Source organism: Hipposideros armiger, unplaced genomic scaffold (genome assembly GCF_001890085.2).
Source record: "Hipposideros armiger isolate ML-2016 unplaced genomic scaffold, ASM189008v1 scaffold_94, whole genome shotgun sequence".
Classification (NCBI taxonomy): domain Eukaryota; kingdom Metazoa; phylum Chordata; class Mammalia; order Chiroptera; family Hipposideridae; genus Hipposideros; species Hipposideros armiger.
This window is the reverse complement of record NW_017731444.1, coordinates 4,731,578-4,740,648: the sequence shown is the minus strand read 5'-3', so window position 1 is coordinate 4,740,648 and position 9,071 is coordinate 4,731,578. Positions and strand designations below refer to the sequence as shown.

General features: G+C 44.3%; 1 long non-coding RNA gene across 1 annotated transcript; it reads left to right on the top strand.

Moving 5' to 3' along the window:
• Positions 1 to 2,638: 2,638 nt before the first annotated feature.
• LOC109384403 (uncharacterized) lies at positions 2,639 to 5,842 on the top strand. The gene is made up of 3 exons (XR_002124389.1): positions 2,639 to 2,729; positions 4,705 to 4,923; positions 5,620 to 5,842. It is a non-coding gene; the product is annotated as an uncharacterized LOC109384403 (long non-coding RNA).
• The last annotated feature ends 3,229 nt before the right edge of the window (positions 5,843 to 9,071 follow it).

Here is a 9,071-nt window from a genome sequence, read left to right as displayed (position 1 = left end):
CAACAGCTCAACCTAGAGCTGGGCTGCCATGAGTCGCTGGCCACAGCATAGGCTGCAGTGGGGCTGGCTGGCAGTGGGTGTGAGCTTTCGTGAGCAGCCATGAGCCACTCTGAGCCGCAATAAGCGACCATCCAATGGCTGGCGAGCGACTGCTTCACCTGGGAAGAGCGCAATGATAATACCAACATAGGCCAGTGAAGCGACATCCTCCACAACTAGACTGAAGAACAAAAGGACAGCAACTTGCCTTCCCCTTCCCCGATTTCCCAATGCTGTTCCCCTCCCCCAATTCCCCAATAAAATCTAAAAAAAAAACCCTCCAAAACAAAAAAAACCTGGGAAAAAGGAAACTAAGAAAAAGGAAACTTAAAATTCCTAGAAGAAAGACAGCTTAAAGTTTTTCAGTGGGGGAGCTCTTGGCCCATATCAATGACATCATGGAAACAGCTGGGAACTGGAGAGGTCTGGGGATTACAGTGGAACCACCATTCAAAACACTCCATGTCACACATCGCTTCTGGTATACCGAAATTTCTGTCAAATAAAAACATTACAGTGTGTCCTCATCCACCTATTCACCGGATCTGGCATCTTGCGACGACTTCTGGCTCTTCCCCAAAGTCAAAATGACAATGAAAGGGACCGTATTGTTTGATCACACCTTGTATATTGAAATGTTTTCCATTGCAGCCTACAGTCCCCAGGATCACTTTAATGGTTCCAGAGAGTTCAATGGCTAAAGATCAGTGCTGCATCTGCCTGGCAAAGCTGGCAATCTTATCAAAATTGATATTTCCACTGTGCTTAATGTTTTTCTGCTTCGTTTTGTCTCTGTGTGGCTCCTTGAGGGCTGGGATGATTGTGGCAGAGGTAAAAGGTACCCCTCAATCTGAGCCTCTCTGTTTGATTACTCTTCTAATCAGTTTCTGAATCCTAGACTAAAGGTTGCACCTAGACTAAACCACAGAATATCTCTCACCCCTGCTTTAGATACCTACTTAAAAACTTGTGACTTTCCAACATTCCCCAAGCCATTCTGGACCTAACTCTTGGATAATTCATCCCAGAGACTAAATAGGTTTTAACATTTCTCCAGGCCAGTATACTTGTTGATTGTAAACATTAGAGCCTAATGTTCTTTCCAAACCCGTAGCCATACTACATCAATAGCTTTGAGCTCTGCTCTTTAAGAAATTTATTCATTAAAATCTATTTTTCCTCATTCAGGGGCCTTGGGGATACAGAGGGTACCCCAGCAAGATTGCCAGTGGCAACCAAAGAAGCCAACACGGCCTTGCAGGTGGATCTCGAGACCCCTTCCTCTCATCTAAGATCAGATATGATGAGAGTTCCCTGAATCCCCCAAATAGGCAGGGACAGCTCTACACCCCTGCCCAGCAGGAAGCAAATACAGAAGAAAAGACCTCCTGTCCCTCAATTTCCCATAGAGATTTTATGGGGATCACGTCTCTCAAGGGGAAAGCAAGGCAGGCAGTTAGAGGCAGGCATTGGGTCTCTGCATTCCTGCATGTCCAACACAACCCACAGAATGCGACCACCCAAAAGACCTCCCCTCTCCACCCAAAACTTCCCCTTTTTGTTGTAATTACCTACCCCTATGAGGAAACAAATGGGTACAAAATACCCAACTAGATTAGATCTGTCTCTCACACCTGTGCAGTAAAGGCCACAACGACCTTCATTTCACCTGAGCCTCATTATGCCATCATTATAATATACATATGCCTGAAAGTTCATTAATATCATTATAACAGACTGAACTCTGGGAAGAAATATGAACAGTCTAAAGAGATGAGGTAATAGCTTGTTGTCAATCATAGGTGTCAATCAAGTGGTCCCATGCCCAGAGAGGAATGGCCCATTCTAGAAAAAAAAAGGATAAAAACTCCAAGTCTTGGCCAGCCAAGGCCTTTTGAGCTCCTTTTGCTCAGCCCGCTCCAAATTCTTTGGAGTGTACTTTTTTTTTTCTAATTATGGCCCTTGAGCCATTCTCTATTGCTCGGGTCTGCTTCTGCTTGTTTTTGTTTGTTTTAAAGATTTTATTGGAGAGTTGGGGAAGGGAAATAGTATTGGGGAATTGGGGAATTGGGGAAGGAGAACAGCCAACTTGTTGTCCTTCATTCTTAGTTGTGGAGGGCACAGCTAGCTCAGCTCCAAGTCCAGTCGCCATTTGGCCGCCCGTCAGCAGCTTGGGGCTGCTCAGCTCAAGGTGCCCTGTTCAGTCTTAGTTGCGGGTGAGCATAGCCCACCATCCCATGTGGGAGTTGAACTGGCAACCTTGTTAGGGGTATGTGCTCTCACCAGCTGAGCCATCCTGCCACCTGTTGGCAGTTCAGTGGCTGCTCAGCTCGGGCGCAGCTCACTGGCCCATGTGGGAATCAAACCAAGAGCTCAGGATCTTAACCAACTGAGCCACTCGGCCAGCCCTGCTTTTTTGAAATGTATTTTTCTACTAATAAACTGTCCTATTCTGCAACTTTACCTCTCTGGTCCCTGTCCTCATTCTTCGGTTCAATGAGACCACGATCCCAGTGCACACACACACACAAACATCCTGCATCAATATCTTGGATAATAATTACCCAACTCTATTACTTAATAGAGTTAAAGGCTAATAAAATGTTAACTAAAATAAGGTTTTAGATGAAACTTTTTCAGTAATAATTATATAGTGTGGATACTTGGATGTATTTTCCCCACTTCTGTTGGTAAGTTAGAATTTCAGTTTTACTAAGTTGCGTTAAATGATAAAAGTTATTGGATATCTAGGTATTTCAAAATAACAAAATGCTGAAATATTACTTATTGGATGAGTCTGAGTTCACCTGCTTTTTGGTTTCTTGTCACAGGAAATCTGAAAGATAAATTAAGATCTGTCAATAAATGTGTTTTGTATTTTTTTGAAAATATAATTTAAAAAATTGGTAGATATATTGCTAACAAAAACCTATACTTCTAAAGGTTTCAAAATGCGTTTATGGATTTGCTAATGGAAATATTGGATACTTTCTTTCAGTTGTCAGTAAAAATTAAGTTTCTGAAGGTTATGGATTGTAATGAATATGAAAGGAAATGACGTGTGTTTTCAAGGAAGGCAAAAGGTATGGAAATACGTTTCTGAAGGAACTGAAAGAAAGTAGTTGGTACTAAGGATGGTTATTTCTGAATGAGCTAGAGGAGACAAACTAAGAGGAATTGCGAAAGTTGTAGAAGGTTTGTGAAGAAAAACCTTGAGAGAATTTTATATATGGTTAAGTTAAATGTGATTAATTAAGTAAATTTAAATATCAAAAGTAAGCTGGTACAAATTTAGTTAAGTTTTCTCTCTCTGCCAAGTAAGACAAAGTTTGTTAGACTATTGGTCTGCTACTGATATTATGAAAAAGTTTTCTGCCTGAAAAGCAAAGATTGTATGTGTCATCTAAGTAATACTCTATGTTTTAGATTGTTTTAATTAGGTCTTTGGTTACTCAAGAAAACTAAATCTAAGAACTAGGTTTTGCTAATAGTTATGTCAATTTCCATACGTATTTTAGGACTGCTAGAGTTCATGTGTCCTCGGTGTCAGTTATAGGCCAATGTAAGGAAGCTTGTTTTCCCTAACCTGACAGGGTATTGTAACGGTTCTGGCCCACTGTTACTTCCCTGATAAAGAGGCTCAGATCCTAAAAGAAGGCTAGGGAATTTGTTTAAATGTCTTTAACAACAGAGACACAGAAAATGAGGAAAGAAAGGAACAGTGAGATTGTAGATGAGGCCAGAGGCAGGCCAGATTTTTGGCTGCAGTTAATACACAGACCAAGGCCAGGGCCACCTCAGGGCCACCCCTGCAGCCCCAGAAGAGGAAAAGGAGCCTGCTTTGGATGTGGAAGCCCAGGCCACTGGAATAAGGAATGTCTTAATCCTCCAAGGCAGCCATGCTTCCTGTGCAAACTAAAGGGCACTGGAGGAGGAATTGTCCCCTCTTCTAAAAGGAGTGGGGACCAACTCCTTCCCTGCAAATGGCTGTAATTGACTGACAGACCTAAAGTGCCCAGTGGCTCCTGAGAAGAAACAGGTCATGCTCATCACAGGGGAGAAGCTGCGGGTGACCCTTGAAGTGGCGGGTAAGCCTGTTAATTTCCTGGTTGATATGGGAGCCATTTATTCTGTTTTGACTGCTCACTCTGGACCTGTTTCCTCTCAGAACCGCTTGGTTGTGAATAAATAAAGCCCGTAAATTTGGGCTCATACTCAAACGGTAAGCCTGTTTCTTACCATTGCTCTATACCGTGGAGGAAACGTAAAATGAGCAAATCAGACTTACAAAGGACTGGAAAATTTTTGTTAGGAGACCTCTAAAGCCCTGGCTCTAACTGCTGCCCGTTGCTTTGGATTCTGACCTCAATTCTGTTATGTCCTATGTTGTTAACTTGGGGGAGAGGTTCAGCAGTCACTTAGGAAATATGAAGGACCGGCACCTCCCCCAGGCAGACCCCTCTATGCATTAGAGCCCCGGAAAACCAGGGGATCAAACACTATTAGAAGCCTAGACGGGGAGAGGTGTCTAACAGACATGTTAGCTCCTAAATGGAAGGGACTCTTTGCAGTTTTTCGAAACATCCCTTCTGTTGTCAGGCTTCAAGAGTCAGTGGCTGGGTCCACATCCCTCGAATCAAACTTATTTCATTTACGTCTCCGCAGGACGCCCCCAGAAGGAAGGCTGTCACTCCTGTTCCTGTGAGCCAATTGAAGACCTTAAGCTCCTCTTCAAACAGAACTGCTGGAGCTGCTCACTATGGCGTCTTTACCTGTGCCCCACCTGGGATGCCCGCTGAACGCCTTTTGGCTCTCCTCTTCCCTGGGCTCCTCTAGCCCAGGGGTCGGCAAACTGCGGCTCACGAGCCACATGCGGCTCTTTGGGTACGTTCTGTCTCAAAAGTTTGCCGACCCCTGCAAGAGACAATCCTGTCCCTCACAACAATTTAAAAATTATTCGAGAGCTATAAATATATTTTTACAAATAAGGAAAGTTTAAAGTAATATTATAAATGAAACTATGATAGTTTTATTTTCGTTTTCAATTTTACTTCAGAGCCACATGTACGTCCCCAAAGAGCTGCGTGTGGCTCGCAAGCCGACCCCTGCTCTAGGGAGAATAAGCTAATAATATAAGAGCTCGGTTCAATATCCTCTCTGACTTCTGGATATGCCATAAACAGCTCCCTTCCCACTATGACAGATTAGCAAGAAACTCTAGTGCCCCTAGGCAGGATCGATACCCACTCTCAGCAGGAAGCAGCCAAGAACGGTCATCATCCCCTACCCTTGCAACCATACTAATTTTATAGAAATAAAATGAACATAAGACAGGGGGGAACTGAAGAAGGTCCTTGTTGGAACCCCTGTAGCAGAGGCCTCGCCGCATCCCCAGCCTACCTTTCCTTGACCTTAGTAATAGCTTAGTAATAGATTAGCTCCCTGCGGTTTGAGCTTGGAATGTGCCCTGTCCCAGTTTCCTGCTTTAGACACCTACCCTGAAACTCATGCTTGCTTACTGATCATAACAATACCTCATGCTTACTGATCACAATCTTTATGGCCTACCATTCTTTCCAGGTTACTGTCATCATTGCTCCTGGGTTGATGACCAGAAGGGAAGCCACATCGCCAGGGGGAAGACTCCATGCAGACCCCTGGAACCATCACGTAGCCTCTGGAGAAACACCCAGATTTTCCTTTTAATACACCAGCCAGACTGAGAAAGCGAAGGCAATTTTTGGAGGTGTTAACCTGCTGCGTTCTCAGACCACCGGTGCTCTGATAATAAATGCTTATTCTATGACCCAACTCCTATGTCGATCTGTTGGCTGAAGCTGTGCAAGGCAGCCCGAACCCCGGACTCGTTAGACCTCCAGTTTCATATGAACCTGAGTTTTTTTTCCCCTGCATTTAACACGTCAGTTCATTTTTCTCTGCCTTTACATGGGCTGGTTTTTCAGCCTAGAATGTGCTCCTGCCCTCACTCATCTGATGACGCCGCAGTTGTCATTTTAGGCTCATCTAAGGAGCCACCTCCTCCAGGAAGTCTTCTGGACATCTCTCTCATAGGAAGTCATTCCCTCCTTAGTGACATAAGGTACTTGCCAGCTATTTCTCCTGCAGCTCTGATCATCCTGTTCTGTAACTGTCTCACCTTCTAGATTGTGAACTCTATGAGAAAAGACACCCATATGACTTACCCTGTGTCCTCAGCACCCAACACTGGGTCTGCACATAGTAGAAGCTCAGGCTGCACTTCACAGCATTGACAGTGGCAGCAGTGGCAATTGGAATAGCTGCTAACATTTGCTGCATGCTCACGTATGCTGGGCCCTGTGTGAAGCATATCAACTCCTTCATTTAATGTTCACCACAACCCTATGAGGCAGAGCTGTTACCATCCCCGTAACACAGTTGAAGGAAGAGCTTCAGAGAGGTGAAGGGCCTTGTTCCAGGAAACAGCCAGGACCTGTCAAAGCTGGGATGTGTCTGGCCATCTTACCACTCAGCATCTGCTCAAACGTCCTCTCCTTGGAGGGACCTTCTTACGTTTTCTTCCTGCACGCCCTGCCCTCAGCCTTACAATCTGTCTCCATTACATCCCCCGACTTTTTGACCTTCATAGCCCCCATCGCAGCCACCAATGATAATGTTTACTTACTTATTCATGTTTATGTGCTTATCGTTGGCATCCCACCTCCAACAGTAATTTCATGAGAACTACAACTTTGTCATGTCCACTATGTCACTCCAGCACCATTGTCACACTATGTGGCACACAGTAGGGGCTTAATAAGTGCTGGCTAAAGTGGAGCAATGGATACCAGTACCGGCATTCTTTTAAAAAAAGTTTAAGAAAAGCAGGTATACAAATGAAACATAGATATACTTGAAGATTTATGGATTTTATTCAATATAAATTTTCCTTAACCTTAAAGAACATAAACAGATATTGAAGTCTAGTTAATGAAATGCATCCTGGAGTGTTTAAAGATAAAGTGAACTGTTATCTGCAATTTACTTTGAAATGCATCAAAAAATAAGGTGGTGGGATAGATGGAAGTATGGATAGACAGGGCAAACATAACAAACTGTTAATTACAGAATCTAGGTTGTAGGTACATGAGTGCTTATTATGCAATTATTTAAAACTTCCTGTATGTATGAATATTTTTATAATAAAGTGTTGGGGGAAAGGTCATACATGTACAGGATAAAATTCCACCAGTACAGAAGGATATTGAGTGAAACAGGGACATACAGTCTCCTCACCCCCAAACCACTCTATTCCCACGAGTTTCAATCACTGTAAACACTTCCTTGTCTGTCCTTCCAGAAAGGACTTCTCCTATTACAATGATCATAGAAGGATCAAACTACATTGTGTTTTACACCTTGTTCTCCCATCCCACATTAACATGTCTTGGAGTTTTTTCCACGTCAGCACATATAGTTTTAGTATTTTGTTTCACAGGACGTGTCATATCATGACTTTTCCCCTTGTCCCCAGTCATGGGCATCTCACTCACATGAGTTCACTCCTCCCACCCCTCAGGGCCCCAGTGGTATCTTCCAGCTAAATCTACTGCAGGTCTGATCACCCTGATATGAAAGGGAGCCTAAGAACACACCACAGAGTTGTTTCACCTTAAGGCACAGGGGCTGGCTTTTTTTTTTCCCCTTGGAAAGTTAGTCATTGGCTGTGAGACTGTCCCTCAAGGGGGTGAGAGGCTCCTGTCAGTTGAAGGCAATTCTCTAGAAGGGAGAGGTGGGGAGTTGTAAGGGGCCAACACGGATGCTGCTGGCGTTTAATGCCCAGTAAAGGGGGTCTGCATGGGGCAATGCCAGTGTCTACAGTCCACCCACTACACTGCTGGAATTGACTTGCTTTTCAGAGTAAATTACCTTTATCCAGGCTCAGCTGCTCCAAGATTCTGGTTGATCGTTGTTATGGGCTGAATTGTGTCCCCGCAAATTCATATACCTTAATCCCCAGTACCTCAGAATGTGACTCTATTTGGAGATAGGGCCTTTAGATAGGTAATTAAATTCAAATGGGGCTGTTAGAGTGGGCCCTACACCAATCTAACAAGAAGCGGTGATTGGCTGTACTCAGAGAGCTGTCAGGAGCATACATGAGCTGAGGGATGACCAAGAGGGCAGCCAGCCATCCACCAGCCAAAGAGAGAGGCCTCAGAGGAAACCAATCTTGCCAGCACCTTGATCTTCCAGCCTCCAGAACCATGAGAAAATAGAGTTCTGTAGTTTAAGTTGCCCACTCCACAGTATTTTGTTACAGCAGCCCTAGCAAACTGATATACTCATAATTCATGAGAAACTTATAATGCTAACCAGAGTCCCTGATGTTGCAGTTGATCACAAGGCCTTCACTAATACTCATAATGTCCCTCCTCATTGTCCTAATCCTCAACACTTCTGCTGGTCCAGTGATCCCAGTCTTTAAATCTTACTTCTTCCGGGTCTCTGACTAAACTAGTAAGCCACTTGCCTCAGGCTGTGAGACTATAAATAGTTGGCCACTTCTCTCTTTTTTCAAAGTGGATGACCAAGGGTGCAGCCGGAAGCTTTGCTTGCAGGGAGGTTTCCTCTTATTCCTGTCTTTTAGAGTCACTCCAAGTGGGACTGTAGTGAAACATCATCCATTTTTGGCTTATACCAGCATGAGGAGCTGACCCATTCATGAACCAAGCTCGGGCTTTTTTTTCTTCCTCCATCAGCTGGTTGTGGGGAATACCTCATGTGGCCCTAGGTGTGACCTGTGGGAGAAGTGTCAGTGCAACGCTAGGTAGTATAGGTGACATGGGGGGGTCTGGATCACCTGTTCATGTAGTTTACTTATGCCCACTGGCCCTTCTTGAGCCCAAACTTGAGGTACAGTTTCTACCTGGTGATGAATTGCTGTTGGTCCTGCCTGGCCTTGTGACTTGGTGGGTGACAGTGCCAAGTGCATAATGGGAAGTTCTGGTCTCATGGTCACTTGATGGCCTATGGCCAGGTACCCCTTCCCT